An 18,221-nucleotide genomic window follows, 5' to 3' on the forward strand; every position below is an offset into this window, starting at 1 on the left:
TCTTCTCAAATGGAGTACTTACAATAAAATATAATCCAACCAATTTTACTCTGAGTCACATTCAAATATGAATTGATTGCTGAGCAAGTTTAATATTATTAATTGTAGGCCATATTTATCGGCTCTCTTAGTATTACCTTTTTCTGGGCTTTTGCTTATTTTGTTCAGTATTGCTTTAGTGCCACAAATCACCTGGTAATATATTTACCTGTGTTTGTGTCAGGTGTAAGTCTTAAAGGTTTTGTTAGTTGTTAACATGCCAACCACCAAAAATCTAACATAAGTATTATCAACTTGGGAGGATTATGTTCTGGTTTTAGTTTAAAATATCAGTGGAGAATTCTAGGAAATCTTTAGGTCCTTATCTTGCCCCACTTTATGAGGACCCCACTTTGACCCCACTTTGACCCTGCTTTGTGATGTCATAAATGTGAAAGATAGGTGCTTTAAATTTAGAATAAAGGGCCATGAAAATATAAAGCTAATTTGTGTCACTCAATATTGCCTCCTTATTATTTGAAAGAAGGAATGATTGAATCGATGAATGGATAGATAGATAGATAGATAGATACATAGATCGATGAATGGATAGATAGATAGATAGATAGATAGATAGATAGATAAACAGGCCATTAACTCACTTTGTTTGTGTCTTGTCTTCATTTTATTCATTTCTATTTGTAAATCCAAGGTTTTGATATTGATTTGTTACTTGTGTCTTACATCTATTTCAGTTTCATTTTCATTGTTTTATTGTGGAAGCTTTATATGGGTTTTAACTTCACACTTTCTTCCTGCTGCGATGTGAACTTCCTTCAAGTCAGATGCATGCTGTGAATAAGTGGGTTTCTTTATTTGTAAAAATCATGTTAAGGTCTTTCGTCTTTTCATTACTTATCTACACTGCACTTTTATAAGCTGATCGAAGTAAAAGAACGGTAATTTCAGAATGTTTCACCTATGATTTCTGGAAAATGACTTCTAAAGCACTTCTGAATGATGTGCATCGTAAAATTTAAAAAATAAAGAGCACTTAGCCTTGAGAAAATTTGTTGCTTTATCTCATTTTAACTTCTAGAATATTTTACTTTTTTTTTTTTTTTTTTTTGGTACCAAGGATTGAACTCAAGGCAAGCTCTTGGCCTCTGAGCTATAGCCCTGGACCTAGAATACTTCACTTTAATCAATCACAGTTATTTTATTCATTTGTTTCACAGCTGTTTTAAATATATCTTGTTTTTACTTACGTATTTTTGGTAGAAAAGCCTTTTTCAAAGGACTTACCGTGTAATATTTTAATCATTTATTTCACTGACAGAGCTACATAGTGTAATTTTCAAACTGTATATGGTGGATGTGATATATGGTTTTAAAATAATTAAGTTGATTATAAATTATTTTGGTTCTATTTTAGTTCAAGCCTTTTAACTGCAAGATGGCACTTTCAATGAAAGTAATAGTATGTTGTGAAATGTTTAGTTTCTAAGATTTCACTTGTATCTACATGATAACACTTTCAGATCTGGAAATAAAAAGCCTTGTATTCCAGTAAGCAACTGCAATCGTAGCTATATATTCCAGTGAGGCAGAAATCTTGTCAGAAAGGCCAATTAAACAGATTAAATGAAACAAGCTTTGGCTCCTGTGCCTGGGATGTATCCTAGGCATGGGCAGTGATCAGCTGACTGACACATCTCATGCATAATTAATTATAAGGAAGTCATCCTCTAATATCTAAGTTCTTCTCAAAAGCAGCCCATGTTCCAACTTGAGAAACTTAAAATCTTATCTCCATAATCTTCTTTCAGAAAATCTTTGAAGAGATTTGGGCTGTCATCTCAGAAAGAGAGGTGAGACACATTTTGAATAGAATTGGATAAAGTTACTTTGCTAGTTAGAAAAACTTGAATCATTTGATGTTACATCTGTGGGATTTATTGGGGTTGAAAGCAAAATAATTGTTGAAAGATACACAAAATAGAAAATATGTTCTAAACAAAGTTATGAAACAATATATATTGTAAATTATATGAGTTAATTGTAAAGCAGAATTTAATTTTTTCTATACTTTAAATAAAATTGTATAAACTCAGGTAAAACAGCTTGACTATTTTACTTAAATTGTCAAAGTACAAATACCATATATGAGTCATTTACTGCACAAAAAAGATAATCTACTTAGCAACATGATTTAATCACTGACGTAGAGCAGTTTCTATTTCAGTTCGTCAAGTTTCTCTGAATACAGGGTTTATGAAATAATTATTATTATCAGTAATAATAACTGCAACAATGCTCCCCAAATCAATAATTTTGATAGGTATGTCCCAAAAAAAGGCTTTTTTTAATATTTTTTTCATTATAATGATAAAATCAAGCATTTATCATTATATTTTATTTACTTACATCTGGTCACATTATATAGTTTAAAGAAAGTAAGATGATAGCCATTCTTACTGGGGTGAGATTAAATCTCAATGTTATTTTAATTTGCATTTCTTGAATGACTAATGATGTTAAACATTTTCTCATGTATTTGTTTGCCATTTGTATTTCTTTATCTGAGAAGTGTATGTTCATCTCAGATGTCCACTTTTGGATTGGGTCTTTGAATTTTGGGGGCTGATATTTTTTAATTCTTTATATGTTCTAAATAGAAGACCTTTGTTCGAAGGACAGTCAGCTAAATTTTTTCCTGATTTGTGGGTTTTCTTTTTACTCTGCTGATGATTTCTTTAAATGTGCAGAAACTTTTCAGTAGGATGAGATCCCAGTTGTTGATTCTTTGAAGTTTAGATTTCAATGTACTTCATTTTGGAAATAAAAAAGTTTTAATGAAAATAGCTATATTTTTATATAATTTAAAATTTTTAGCATTAATAATTGCTGGCATAAGAAATCAAATTAATTTCTTTAAATTTCTGCCTATCTAAATTGCCTAATATTTCAGATACATTCATATTAAAAGATATTTAATGATATACGCATAGGAATTTGAAATTGAGAATAAGTTGTAATTTTGAATTCACTTCAGTGACTTGAAACTAAATTGGAATTAATACCATTTGTTAAGGATGCAAAAGGCCTTCAATTTTTTTTTCTTTTTATTAAAAAAAATCATTTTAGAAAAGAATTTTAAATTCCTTATTATAGCTGTGATATAATGGTATTGGAAAATCTCTATCAAACGATCTGACTTAACAAAAAGGACACTTGTTTTTGGAAACAAGGTCTTGTTACATGGTTCAGGCTGGCCTTAGGCTCACTATCTACCCAAGGCTAAACTCAAACTCTCAGTGATCCTCCTGCCTCAGCCTTTCAAGTGCTAGGATTACAGGTGTTCACCACCATGCTTAGCAAATGAGGACACTTTTATAAATGGCTTCCTTAATTTTTCTCACTGTAGGTTTCCCCTGCAAAAAGTACAAATACATACATTTCTAATTGCCTCTTTCAAGGACTTTCTTTAATGTGGGAGGTATGATCAATTTCCTTATTTATAAACTAAATATAACATTATGCTAGATATAGTTTAACATCATAATAGCATTGTTCGATCGTTTGTTATAGGTCAATATGTACTTACAAATGCGTATATGACAGTCGGATATATGAAAAAGGGAAATAAATAACTACTAGTTGTGTAGGAAAGACGCAAATTGATATATAATCATCCTAAACTCATATATTGGGACACAGATGATTAACATTTTTAATTTATGCTTAGACCTAGAAAAAGAAAAAAAAGTATCAATTGACTAAAAACCTAACTTCAGAAGTTGTTTTTATCATATTTCTCTTCACTAGCAGGACAGTGAAGAATGCAAGTTCTTTGTACCTGCTTATGCCTGTGAGTTTGCACGTGTGTGTGGAAATAACCATGCCCAAACTGTCACTGAGAGTGTAGAAGAAGAGCGCGGGTTTTAGCGCACTTGCGAACAGCAGCAAAATAAAAGATGAAAGACTATCTCCAGTCTTTACGAATTCAAGTAGAATCTAGTATAGGTAAGGTTATCACTGCCAGTAAGATTCCATGACGTTACCTCTGAACTGTTAAAGGGAGGAAGTGGGGGAGGGAGAGAAGGACAGAGGAAGAGAGGGGAAGAGAAACAGACGCGGAGAGAGAGAAAAAGAGAGAGGAAAGGAGGGGGAAGAGAGAGAGTGAGAGAGAGAGAGTGAGAGAGAGAGAGAGAGAGAAATCTCACTGAGTGGTAAATTACATTGCAGGGGGACTTTGCAGGTATAAGTAAATTAATAAGTAGTTCACCTTATGATAAATTACTCTTAATTGTCTGGGTAGCCCAGTGTAATTACAAGACTCCTTGAACAGAAAAGAAGATCATAAAGGGGAAAATAAAAAAGAGATAGCAGGAGAACTTAGAGAGATTCAAATCGTGACACTGACTCAGGCCGCTCCGTTCCCATCCTCACTAAAGTAGGGACAGCGGGACGGTAAGAAAAATGGCATCACTTCTGGGAGCAAAGAGTGGTCTGCAGAGACCACTTATATTTACTAGAATTAATTTTTTTAAAGCCCTATCTCATAACTAACAATTGCCTTTGGATATTACTATCTAAAATATCCAGTTGAGCATTTTTATATCATTAAAATATTTTCTGTTGATTGATACACAAAAATTCAGCAGGTGAGTTCTAGGTAATGTCCCAGTCAACTGCATAACTGAAAAACAAGCCTGGTATCAGGAGGTAGAATTTGTACAGTTTAATACCTGGTGTCTACTAAGACGTTAATCCTAAACATCTAATCCTAATTTTCTTGCAAGTAAAATGTGTGTGTGTGTGTATATATATATATATATAATTATATATAATATATGGTAAAATGTGTGTGCATATATATACACACACACTGTATATAGGTATATATATATTTTTTGATAAGGTTAGTTTGAAAAATAAGAACAGTATTAATAGAATATGAAGGGTTTTTTAAAAATATCAACAAATTACATAGAACCTCAAGAAAGTACATATTCAGTTTTTATCCTCTTCAGAAAGTATTGGTTTCTTTAGGGTATCTACATTTATAAATCACTGGTTTCCATGTTTCATTTAGTAATATTTCACAAATGTATAGGTAGAAATTGTTCCACAGAGGTGACACTTTCTTGATAATAAGTGATAAAATGTATCAATGTTTGATTATATTTAAGCATTCACATTATGTTCTTTCAAATATCACAAGATATAAATGATTTAATTAAAAATTAGATTGAATTCATCAAATCTACCAGATGCCTCTATAATTAATAACAGTAAAACTTGTCTTATTTTGTGGTGATAAATTTAATGAATTAGCAATGTGAATCCTGCTTATGTGGAATTTAGCAGTCCAGACAGAAAATCCTTCAGGTTTACATGAGACAATGTAATAGTCCTCCATCACAGTGCTCACCCATGCACAGCAATGGTAAAAATATATCTGGAATTTAATCTGTCCACAATAAAAAATGAAAAAATATATTTACTACTGCCAAGCATAAAAGTTTTAACTTCTAGACATTTTATATGCTCTTTGTTTCGCTGGTGCAAAAAAAAAGCAGTTTTATTTCTAATTTTAGATTTTCAGATTCAAATCAAGTGTACTGAATTAGACCTGATTAAAAGATTTCTTTCTACTCTGTTAACTGACTTATTTCCAAGGATGCATGTATCCTAACATCAGGTTGTAGATCCCTTGTTTTGTCCACCAGTCTAAGACGCGGCTACGTAAGATTGATTGCATCAGAAAGGAATGAGCTCATAATTCTGAAAACAGCAAATACAATAGCCAGATTCTCATTCCTTGTCTGGCTCACATCACGGATAATGTATACTTAGGTACAACTGCAAGCTGCTGCATATGTGTTCAGTGTTTGTAGTTGGGAAGCAAAGAATATACACACTCAGCAAAGAGAACTACGTCTTCAGAAGCATTTGAGTGTTTTGCAAGGCAGAGTTAAAGATGGGCTTACTTCACTGATCTCAGTACCATGTTCAACATCTGTACAGTATGAGGTGTCATGCACTCTGCTATGTCAGAGCAGAATTTGCCTATTAATCACCTTGCACAGCATCCTCATTTCTTTTATGTAAGGATACAACATGATTGTTTATGGGATGTCTTGCTTAAAGGCTTAATGATACTATAAGAAATGGTCCTTGAGCAGTAGTGCAGGTTCTTTTTTATGCAAAAGCTAATTAGTAAGAGAAAACTATACATTTTATGAATTTTACATATGCACAGAGAACTTCAGAGGAAAGTGAAAGCTTAAAAACTGATAAAAGCATGATACTGTTGTATTTTTATGCGAAGATTAATGAACTGGTGAAGGAATGACAGGAAAAGTAAATATCTGCATTTATGGTCTGGAAGGTTAAGCAGCTGGCTTGACTGGAGAGGGTCTAGTGGGCAAAGGCGGATCACAATCGCATATTTTGCCAATTATGGTTAAGCAAAGAATCAAAAACCTCAATGCATGGGATATTCATAATTACTTATTACAACTCAGACACAAAGACACAGGCTTTCTCTTTCTAGAACAAGGCAGGCAGTTACTGGTTGCCCCTGCCTATGGCCAATGATATCAGGAATGAAAACATTTTTAAGACCCTCCCACTTTGGGCTGAGACCTGGTTTAAATTAAGAATTTATCTTTCATAAATTTCTTCTGTAAATGTCTTACGTGACTAAGGCTCCCCAGAGAACACTGTCCATCTGAAAAGGGCAGGAGGAACTTTGGCAGTTTCAAAGTAATCGCTAAGAAAATTGGTCAATCAGCATCATAATCTCCATAGTTCCCTAAACCCCAGCAGTAATTCTTGTGTGCATAAAAAGATACACAAACTCTCACTTGGTGCAGCGCATTTGCTTTCATGGCACTACCCACCTCTTCTCTTGAAAGCAAAAATCTCTATATATCTACTTTACCATACTTTTTATTTGTACTTATGCCAGTTTACCCATGTGTCTTCACTGAAATCCTTCACCAAGGGCAGAAAGGACTAAGAATTTCACGAGAGCTATTGCTTATAGCATCAGGACCTGGTTTTGTGGTGGCCCTAGATCTTAGGGCTGTGACTAAGAAAAATATCGGGGTACAGACATGAGTGAAAGTTCAGGGTTACCACCTCCTCATCACCAATTTGTAGTGCCCAAGGTTAGTTTTCAGATTCCATACATGTAGATCCTTCCAAAGTGAATCCTTTTGTCTTTATTTGTCTTGCTGTATATAGGAAAAATCAGGCCAGTTAACGCTTTCTGAAGTTACAATTTCTCAAGTGATTTCAGCCTGGAATAATCACTATACTAATTGTGCATAACTTGGTTCCTTAAGATGAAATATGTTCACTGAGATTTTTTTAAAATATAGAAAAGAAAAAGAGTAGTACTCACTAAAGCATAAAGACTTCAGAGTGAATTTCAAATTAGGGGAAAATGAATAATTTAAACAACAAGGTGGTCCTAAGAAAATATAGACATAAGTTTGAAAAACCTAGATTAAGTTAGATGAAAAAAAGTGCTTTTTATTTGCAAATTTGAAGTTTGACTTCAGGAGAAAGAAAACCCTTAAAAGATTATAAATTGAGAATGAACACAGATTGGGAGTTCAGATGTATGTCATGGACAGATCAAGGAGAAGAGGCTGAGATTCAGCCAGAGCAAATGCAGGGAGTCCAATAAATAGTTGTGATAGTAAACCAGTTGAGAGACAAAAGTGGCTTGGACCAGAATTGTGCTGCAGAGTAAAAACAAGCAAATGAATTTGATGGGTAGAAATGATTTGGTTTAGTAAGAACCAGTCCAACAGAATGGAGAAAGACTATGGCTTTGATTAATTTTCAGACATATATACTCTCTAAATGAGTGTAATGCACTGCACTTCATTGAGATACAGAGAATTAGAAAGTACTACCTCAGGAAGGAAAACACAATGAACATATACGAACAGAGGAATCACATACGCCTCTGAGTTCCTACAATTCTTTTCAACTACAAGGTCGTCTGCGTCTGTGTATAATATACACACACATACACACATCCTTGTTTGTTTCCAAGTACACTATAACATTTTTAGAGTCAAAGCTATATGACTTATTTTTTCATTGAGACTATATATATATATATATATATACACATATAAGTCAATAAATTCTTTGATGGTCTGCTATTATGTGAAGCAAAGAAATAAGCCAACAAAGGCATACCAAATGCAAAAAATTTAAATAAAGTAAATATTCATTATCTTAAAACTGGCAATGGATGTGGAGCTTGACAATGATGTGAGGATGAGAAAACAACTGTTTAGACTTGGGTGAAGATGACAGAGGAAAAGATTAGGCCTCCACTATGATTCCTGCATACTTGTCTCTACCGAACTTAGCAGTTGTCATTCAGAGAAATAATATTCATGATTACCAAGGTAATATTTTTATATACTTTTTCTAATTGTCATGGGAGGAAAATCATTACATTTTAGGTAATTAAAGAACTATTTGTGCCTTGGTCGTGGGGCTCAGGGGTGATAGAGGTTTGTTTGGAGGGTCTTTAAAAAAAATCAGCATTCATCATGATGTCTACCCTAAAATACTAATTTTGGTTGAGATTTCTCTCCTAAATATTTTATGAAATACCATGCATTTACTGAAACATATGGCAGTGGAATACTTGCTTCTAAACATGGGCATCTGACAGATCTCATTCCTTGCTGAGAAACAATTATTTCAATATAGTTTGACAATATGGCTTTGCCCAGAAATTCTATGCTTCATTTTTCCCCTGAAGTAAGCATGCTGTTAAGAAAATTTATTCACAGAGGATCCTTTATTCAACCCACAGCCATAACAATAAACTTCCTTTCTCCTAAATCCCTCTCAGATTTCCCTCTAGTGACAATAGTAATACACTGCATCGACCAATTCAATATTGTGTTAAAGTGTACATGTTTTAATTCATTCCCTTTATGTACTCTCTACTTCTGACCAGTTGGATGAAACTAAAGCTTTCGTTTCCACTTATTGCACAGAAATTCTTTCACAAACACATTTGCATTTCATCTTATCTCTTTTTGTACACCAATGTCTGTGTCTGTAGAATGATTTTGATAGGTGTTTTTGCTAGCTTTCTTTGAGCTTTCTGTGAAACGACATATCATGATTTTTCCCAAAATATCTTTAACATTTTTATCTTACTGACTCCATTCAGTCAAGAAAATATTTTAAAATATTGCTCAGAGTTATTTTTCTTCTGGATCATAAAAGGGCTTATAAAATATTTTATTGTACATAAATTATAAACATCTAAATCCTCATTATTTCTCCAAGTACTTCCTCATGCATACTTGGTTCTCTGATAAGTTATCCTGATACATTTTTGTTTTGCTTATGGTGTGCCTTAATAAATATATCTTTTCCTATATATACCTGTATGTATATCTTCTTGACCCAATTGTAGTACATTGCTTTGTATTCTTAAATTTATTCCCAGACCTCAGTTTAACACTTAGGGCAATACTATGTCAGTGTTTCTCCTTGTATGACATATTGGATTTACTAGAGAGCTGTACTTGCCATAGGTATTGATAAATGCTCCCATTCTCCCACCTTTGTCTGGCTTCCTTACTAGTGTGTGTTCACAGTAAACACCTGTGAACCTGAGCTGACCTGCAGAGGAGGCCTTTGAAAGGTCCTCGTGGTGGTGAAAATATAACAAATATGAGCTATTAGAGAAGCGGGTATTTTTATTGTTCCTGAGCTACAGGTTTTGGGGAGTAAAAAAACAGTGCAATTGGGTGATGTGGTGCACACCTATAATCCCAGCGCTCAGGAGGCTGAGATAGAAGGAAATTTGAGGCCAGCCTGGGCTACCTGAACTGCATAGGAGACCCTGTCTTCACAAAAAGGAAAAAAAGAAACAATAGATCATTATGTTCTACATTTTATTGTTTAGTTTCTCCTTGTTGATTTTTAAAAATGTATACTATAAAATCATACAGAGACATGCGCTATCTTTTGCAAATTTCATCTCCATACAATCCATGCATTTATGATTAGTATTCATTTTTGGAATTCTGGCTGGGCCCATGGAGGAGGACTTGACAGCCAAATCTTCATTTTCCAATCTTTCTGCGCTGAGACAGAAATATTACTTTAGGAATGCTATTGTGTGGGGACATATTTTGATAAACGGACAAAAGGGTGATAGCACCATGTACTGTTCCAAAATAACAAGTAGCTTCATTGAACGGTGTTTTTCTTATCTAGGTTGAGTTTAGGAAGGTAGTGCATATTAAGTGGAAGCATTGGTAGTGACTCTACTTCTCACTGACTATTCTGCATGTAGTTTGGCCAAGCAAGTTCTTATAGTACCCGAGTCCCTCCTGAGGAAAGCAACTATAAACAAGAAAAAACATGAAGACAATACTGGGTGACAAAATCAGTGATATGCTGGAGAGAAATTATTCCCTGAGAGATGGAACTAGCATGGAGCTGGTACTTTAATATATAGCTGTTATGCAGAAAGCAAACAGAACTGCCACACACGAGAGCTAAAATTCAGATAGAACACACAAGGCCATTCCAGACTAAAGAATCGCAGACCAGAGATTGGGCAAACCACACCTACTGGAAAAATGAGGTGATATTTCAGGAAGAAGATACTTAGAAAGAAGAAGCCACAAATTATAACCCTGACTAAAATCTGAACAAGATGTGATGGATAGATTTAAATTATGTTGGCAATGTAAAGCACCACTGGAAAGGCTGCCGCCCCCATGATAAAATATTTAATGAGAGACCAAGCAAGCCAGTTTCCTAATAACAAAAATATCAGCACACCTTGGAGAATATAAGCAAAATCTCTACAATTTGACCAATGCAATTTGGAGTCCAGAGGACCTTGACATGGATTTCAACAGCAGAAAAGCTCCAATGTAGGAGCTAGTACACAAATACTTAAAGCAGCCATTATCACCATGATCTCTGAACTACAGAAAAACTAGTCAAAATGAATGAAAAGACAGGAAAAAAGCCCATAAATTAATGAATGTTATTAAAGACACTATACAGTTTTAGAATTGAAAATTAAGGTACCTGACATTTAAATCTCACTTGGAAGATTTAAGCAAAAAAGAGATACTGTTAAAAATAATTCAATTAAAAGATAATATACATTCAAATTAGTGAATGTGTGAAAGATTAATAATGATGATGATAATAACAAATAAAAATAGATATAAATCTATTTTCAGGGTCTTCAGTGAGAATATTAGAAGATTCAACATTTATGGATTAGGGGTCCAAAAATTTCTTCAATCTAGAAGACCCCCAAATGTCCAATAATTAGTGAAAGCAATAAATATGTATATGTAACAGATTTTGTGAACCCAAAACATGATAACTAGAAAAAGCCTTGTCTTGTATAAGAATACTCATGAAATTGAAAAGACAGATGAAAGTTTGAACGAGCAATTAAAGACGTGATAATTCAAAAGACAACTAACTTCTCATCAAAATAATAGATCTAGAAAATAATGAAGCAACATATCTCAGTTACTGGAATCAGGAGAGATTACAAAATTATATATCTAGCAATGTTATTCTTTAAGACATGAAGCATAAATGTGAATAAGAAATGTTTACAAGAAATAAAATGATTTCTTGTAAAGTAAGAAGTTTCATGGATCACGAATTTTCCTGGACTAGTGGAGCAGAGAAGTATTATATATGATTCAAGAAGATTGTATCTATTGAGTGCTTTATTTCTATTGTCAGTACAATGAATGTAATGTTCTTTACAATGAAGGTAATGTTTCTGTGCTTTGTGTTCACTTTTTTTTTTCTTTTGAGAAACTCCAACACCTTGTAATGCAGGGTACTTGGTATCCAAGTGGTAAAATAATTTTGAAGATTTCATGGCTTCAGTGGACAGTCTGTTACCATCTAGTCTATAAAGTGGACTTGGAGAATGTAAATCATCCGTTACCATAAACCCATAATTTAAGAAGGACTCTACAGTCCAGTTTCCTTTCTGTCTGATTCTTCTGTTTTGTTATTATCAGGTCTTTCTCCCTTTTCAAAGAATCTCTACAGTGACTTTTGTTTTCTACTCATTTTGGGTAGAATTGGTTTATGGGCTTATGAAGCCTGCGATTGATACAAATGTTTCATGCAGAAAAGAGGTGTGAATAGAAATGTTAAGCAAAATAATGAGCAGGCCATGTGCAGATTGAAGTAAATGTTAGTTCTGACTTAAAACCTGTCACCAGGTGCATCTGTACAATTAGAGTACATCAACTCCACCTTAGATCAAGAGGCACTGAATTCTCATGAGGATCATGTAACCTAGATCTCTTGCAAGAGCAGGGAACAGAAGGGCCCACACTCTTATGTGAGTCTAATGCCAGGGTTGACTTTAGTTTAGTGCATTTTGATAGACATATGTCTAGTTTTAGTCTTCAGCATGTGGAAAGCCAATTTTTCTAGCACTATTCATTAAAGAAGCTATCTTTCCTTCAGTGAACCTATTTGGCTCCTTTGTGAAAGAAAGGTGGCTGAGTGTGTTTGGGGATGTGTCTGCATTTTCTGTTCTATTCCACTGATCTTCAGGTTTTTTTTTTTTTTTTGACAATACCATGTTGATTTTATCACAGTAGTTTTGTGGTATAATTTCAGGTCTGGGATTTTGATGCCCGCTACCTTGCCTTTGTTGCCCATAACTGCTCTTGTTATTCTAGGTATTTTCTGGTTCCAACTAAATTTTAGGAATGTATTCTCTAGATCTGTGAGGTATGCTAATAGTATTTTGATTGGGATTGCATTAAATCTGTATAGTAGTTTGGGGAGTATGACCATTTTCACTATTTTGTTTCTTCCTATCCAAGAGCAAAGGATGTCTTTCCATTTTCTGAAATCCTCTTCAATCTCTGTTTTTGGTTGCTGTAATTTTCACCATACAGTTCTTTCACATCCTTTGTTAGACTGATTCCTAACTATTTCATTTTCTTTGATGTTATCACGAAGGATATGACTCCTAATTTTAAAGTAGATCACAACAGGGCTAACTCTTGCTATATTGTATATTATTTGTAGTCAATAAGGAAATCCTATTTGAAGACACGTAAACATCTTACATGTATAATTCATTAATCAAACATCGTTGGGACAAAAAAGAAAAAACAAGGAAAAAGATATACCAAAGTACCTTTTTAAGTTAATGTAAATAAAAAATTCAGGACATGTGCAGGATCATCAGAGTCTGCTTGTCACTTTTAGTTTTCCTCAAATTGGTTAAGTTTTTTCTTTGCATGGAGCTACCAATGAAGACAACTCCCTTAACTACTGTCTGTCACTGAGCAACCCAATTTTTTCCTTACACACCTACCATCAATTCACATTTGTCCACTATATCATGCTGTATTCATTTGAAATGCTTTTATGTACCTTTTTAATCATTTTAAAATTTGCTTAGAAATATTATTTATTTGATCATACTCTGGTTATAAAACTGAAAGAAATTTGATTTCCCATAGCCATAGTTTTGTATTAGATTTTTCAAAACATAATTTTTTCAGGAATATGTAGAACTAAATTGCAGAAACTGTAAATATGGCCAGGTGTGATGGGGCACACCTCTAATCCCAGAAGTCAAGAGGCTGAGGCAGGAGAATCGCCAAGAGTTCAAGGCCAGCCTAGGCTATAAGATGAGTTCCAGGCTGCTTGCATTATAGAGCAAGACCTTGTCTCAATAAATAAATAAATAAATAAATAAATAAATAAATAAATAAATAAATACATAAAACAAAACAAAAGAAAAAACCTGTAAATATGCTATTTTTAAATTATAGTTTTTGTTTTAAATAATTATCAGCCTTATTGGTGATAATGTATAGAAACATACTTTTATTGTAGTTTGGGTTTGTATCTTGCAAACTTGCTAACACAATAGTACCTCTACTCATTTCTACAGTGGCTTCTAATCTATCTATCTATCTGTCTATCTAGCTATCTATGTATCTATCTACCAGCTTTCTCAACTTACATTTATTTGCTTCTAAGGTAGATGAGCAGTGTTATCTACCTCACCAATCAGTATTTTTGTTCCTTCTTTCACATCTTCACACCTTTTAACCTTTAACTAGTGTCACTTGTTGAAGTTTCCATTATAATAGTAATTCTTACAGTATATTAAAAGAAGTGTTCATTATTTAAACATTTATATTATCTGTAGATTTGTGTAGATTCTTTTTAATGCTAACTTTCCTTTTATCTTCAATTTGAGAATTTTAATATAAATGTTTCTTGAATTTTATGTAACATTTTGTTCCATGTATTGAGATACTACATGATGTTTCACCTTTTTGAGATAAAATGGTAGGTCTCTTAATCAGATAGTCTTAATACCTTGTATTTAAAAAAATCATTTTATTTCACTTTAGTTTTCATATGTATTGTCATATTGTTTTGCTAGTTTATTTCAGATAGCCTATCTGTAAACTATTTTTTATTTCTAGTGATATTTACCTTCTTTCTCACTTTCTTCCCATTTTAATTAAACTTGAGTGCTTTACTTCTGTTCTGGATTTTATTAGTATTTTCAGTCAACGAATTTTCCATTCTTTTTTGTCTCACACTATTCTTTAAACATGAGCTTTATTCTTTAGTTTCTTTTTTCTAATATAGAGAGATTTAATTTACCAGAGTTCTAACTTTCATCAAAGTTTAACTTTCAGAGTTGAAAATAGTATCTTCAAAGAATATAGGAAACATGTACTTCAAGGATTTGTTTAAATCGTTTCTGAAGGGAGAAATAGAATATCCAACTGCTTCAGAGGACATTTTAGTTAATTAGCCATGACAACCATGCTAGAATATGTATGTTAAGTTAAGGAAAATGGGTTAGCAACACATGTGAAGAAAAATTGCAACTTCTCACATTATCTTTCCAGGATGAATCATTTACATGTTTAAGGACAAAAATCTACAAATTATTCTGTAATTTACAAACTAGCAAGTTTAATATAAAATAAGTGTACATCAAACAAAGATCTATTCAGCTAGAAAATTAAATCTTTTCCTGGAAAATGAAATGTAGAGGCAGATCTTTGAAATGGCAAAGTTCCTGTGTAACTACAAATGGTCATTTGATGTCCACTTTTGCGTTACACCCTTCTCTCTCACAGTATGTAATTAACTTACTCATATTTGGCATGCAATTTTTGGTAACAATATGTAATCAATAAATTTTCTTCTAAATATAGCTCTAGCTGCATACTGATTTCTAGTTGCATCATATTTTCCATATAATTCATTTAAAATACCCTTTTCAATGTCTTATTTCTTCTCTAAATTTTAGATGATTTTCATTAAAAATATTCAACCATATTAAGCCTTGCTAAGGATCCATTGATACTGAATTCTAACTAAATACTGAATTACAGCAGCACTGTATTCGTACAATATAGCATAACAGTTAAATGTAAAATAAATGTTAAATGTAGAAGCAAAAATATTAGGATTTAAAGCACAGTAATACTGGATGTTTTTAATGGGTGTCTTTCCTTTGCAAAAATATGATGCTCTGCCTACAGTATGTCTTACCCATCAGTAATATAAACCCACATGTACACAGCAGCTTAATCAGTAAACGGTCATTTCAAGATTCTAAAGTAATAATAATGAATGTGCCCTTTTATGTTTATTAGCATTTCTCTTCCATTATAACATTTTTTTGAAAACTGCAGACTGACAAAAAATAATAAAATCAAACAAACAAAATAAACAAATTAACACTACAAAGTTCCAAGTTGAGTAGCCTGAAAAAGAGATGAAAACATTTTATATACTTTTCCGTGTACTTTTTTGAAAAAAACTCCTATAAGAGTTACTAAGGCACATCTGCTTATAAATGAAAAATAGCCATATACCACATAATATATAACTTTGATGTATTTTAAAAGAACATTATGACTCTGAAGGAAATACTGTTGATTATATTAACAAAATAACTAAACTACCAAGAAATAATGCCAAGAAATAAAACAGTTTCATGTGAAAACATTTCAGAGAGCCTAACTGAAGATTTTCTTTGTGTAAGAAACTATTATCACATTCATCAATCTATAAAGTTATTATATTTATGAAAAATGTCTTCTGCTAGAAAATTGCCTTCTTAATAAACAAAAATATCTTAAAATAAGGTATCAGAAAGAAATGTATTGACAGGCTAAGCAATGAATAATTCCTTATCCTGAGCTAAGTAAAATGTCAATATTTTATTTTGCTCTCCTCAGAAAGCACATTCTGAAATAAGACCACGGTCATTATTTCCAAACCTAAAATAAACATATAATTGATCAATTTTAAAGAGAAGTCATAAAAACTTTTCTTGTTTGAAATGTCGTTTTTCATGTATATGCCTGTGCGTTGTACTTTTCCAGAGGAGATGATTTTATCGTGTGAGCAGTGTGCCTGCCCAGCAAGGGACCTGTTGCACCTTGGGACAGGAATCCCACTCGGGGGGCAGCTTCTGCCTCAGGGTGTCAACCTACTTCACGGCTCAGGACTCCCAGGAAGACCAGAACACCCGGGTAGGAACTGAATGGTTCAACACTTTACTCTCAGAGGCAGGGGAAGGAATAAAATCAACTTCGATAGTAGCATCCATTTCCATGGCCGGTGTTTCCATCCTGTAGCCCTTAAACACGGTGACACTGCACGGACCTCTCTTCTACTGCAAGCAAAAGAAGTTACTCCCTCCCCGCAGGAAGTGGATTTAGTAGCAACAGGACACACACGCTGAAGCGGAAGTAACGGGCAGACACAGAATCTAAAAGGGGTTAAAGCTGAAAAACCTAACACACTTTGTGGGAGTTCCTTACCTCTTGGCAAAGAAGTGTTCCAGGGCGAAGGTCCCCGCTTTAGCAACTGAGCAGAGGTGGACAGACTGCTTGTACAACTCCAGCCATATGGCCCGATCTCTCTGGCAGGCAGCCTTCCAACACGGCTCAGAAGACACCCGTCCCTGATGACGTGCCCTTGGATAATGCCCTTTCTTTAAATGAGCTGGGACAGGTGCCTTGCTCCTAACCGATAGGCCGTGGCAAGGGGGATGTGATTCTCGCAGATGTGCTTAAGGTTAACCAGTGAACTTTACATTCACAAAAGGGAGATTCTCTTGGGTGGGCCTGATGCCCAGACCTTCCTGACAGATTTTCCTGCTGGCCTTGAGGAAGCAAACTGCCCTGATGTGGAGAGAGCTCCGTAGCAGGAGCCGGCTCCAGGGGCTTAGCATTTCAGGGCTATGGTCACTTCTCCTTGGTTCTGGCTGTGTTACCTCTTCCGTACTGCTCCTCATTAATGCCATCTGTTTGGGGGAAAAAAAATGACGCTTTTGCTCTTTGGTAAATATTTATTCACATAACCGGCTTCTTATCAGGGTAATGTTATGCTTTGGAATTAATGGGAGTCCTCTGTCTTTTGGATGACAGAATTGCTTTCACCTAAAGGATGATAAGGTCAAATCTGCCACTGAAAGCCTGGGCAGTACTGAGACCTGTCCGCTGAGAGGAAGGGAAGTAATGATAAAGGGATTAATTCCTAGTATCAACAGCCACTTTTGGGGAAGGTCTGCCTAATGTTCGGATAGTCAGTTGAAAAGTCTTCTCTTATTTTTAGCTTAGAATAATGTAGTGCCTACTTTTATTTTATTTATTTGGATTTGGTTGGTTATTTGAAATAAACCAAGAAAAGCAGAAGCAAATAATTTACAGTTCACTTAATAAGTTCCATTGGCAGTTTTCTAATTTGAAAATAATGCACAGCCAGGTTTGGTGACAGAGGCTTGTCGTCTAGTGAGAAAGTCTGGGAAACAGGAGGATCACAAGTTTGAGCCCAGGACAGGCCACTGAGCAACTTAATGAGATCCTGTTTCAAAAGTATTTTTTTTTTTTTTTTTTTTTTTGGTTTTTCTCCGGTACCAGGAACCGAACTCACGACCTTGCGCTTGCCAGGCAGGCGCTTTTGCCTCTGTGCTAAATCCCAGCCCCTCAAAAGTATTTTTTTAAAAAGCCTGGGGAAGTAATGCAAAAGCCCTGGGTACCAGGAAAAAGAAGAAGAGCTGGCCCACAGAAGGACATTTATCCATCATCATTCGTTGTGTGTTATTTGTGGACAAATTGCTATATTTGTGGTATGAAAAATGGATATGTTTGAGAAAAAAAAAT

This window comes from Chinchilla lanigera, unplaced genomic scaffold (genome assembly GCF_000276665.1).
Source record: "Chinchilla lanigera isolate Chin_1 unplaced genomic scaffold, ChiLan1.0 scaffold00016, whole genome shotgun sequence".
NCBI lineage: Eukaryota > Metazoa > Chordata > Mammalia > Rodentia > Chinchillidae > Chinchilla > Chinchilla lanigera.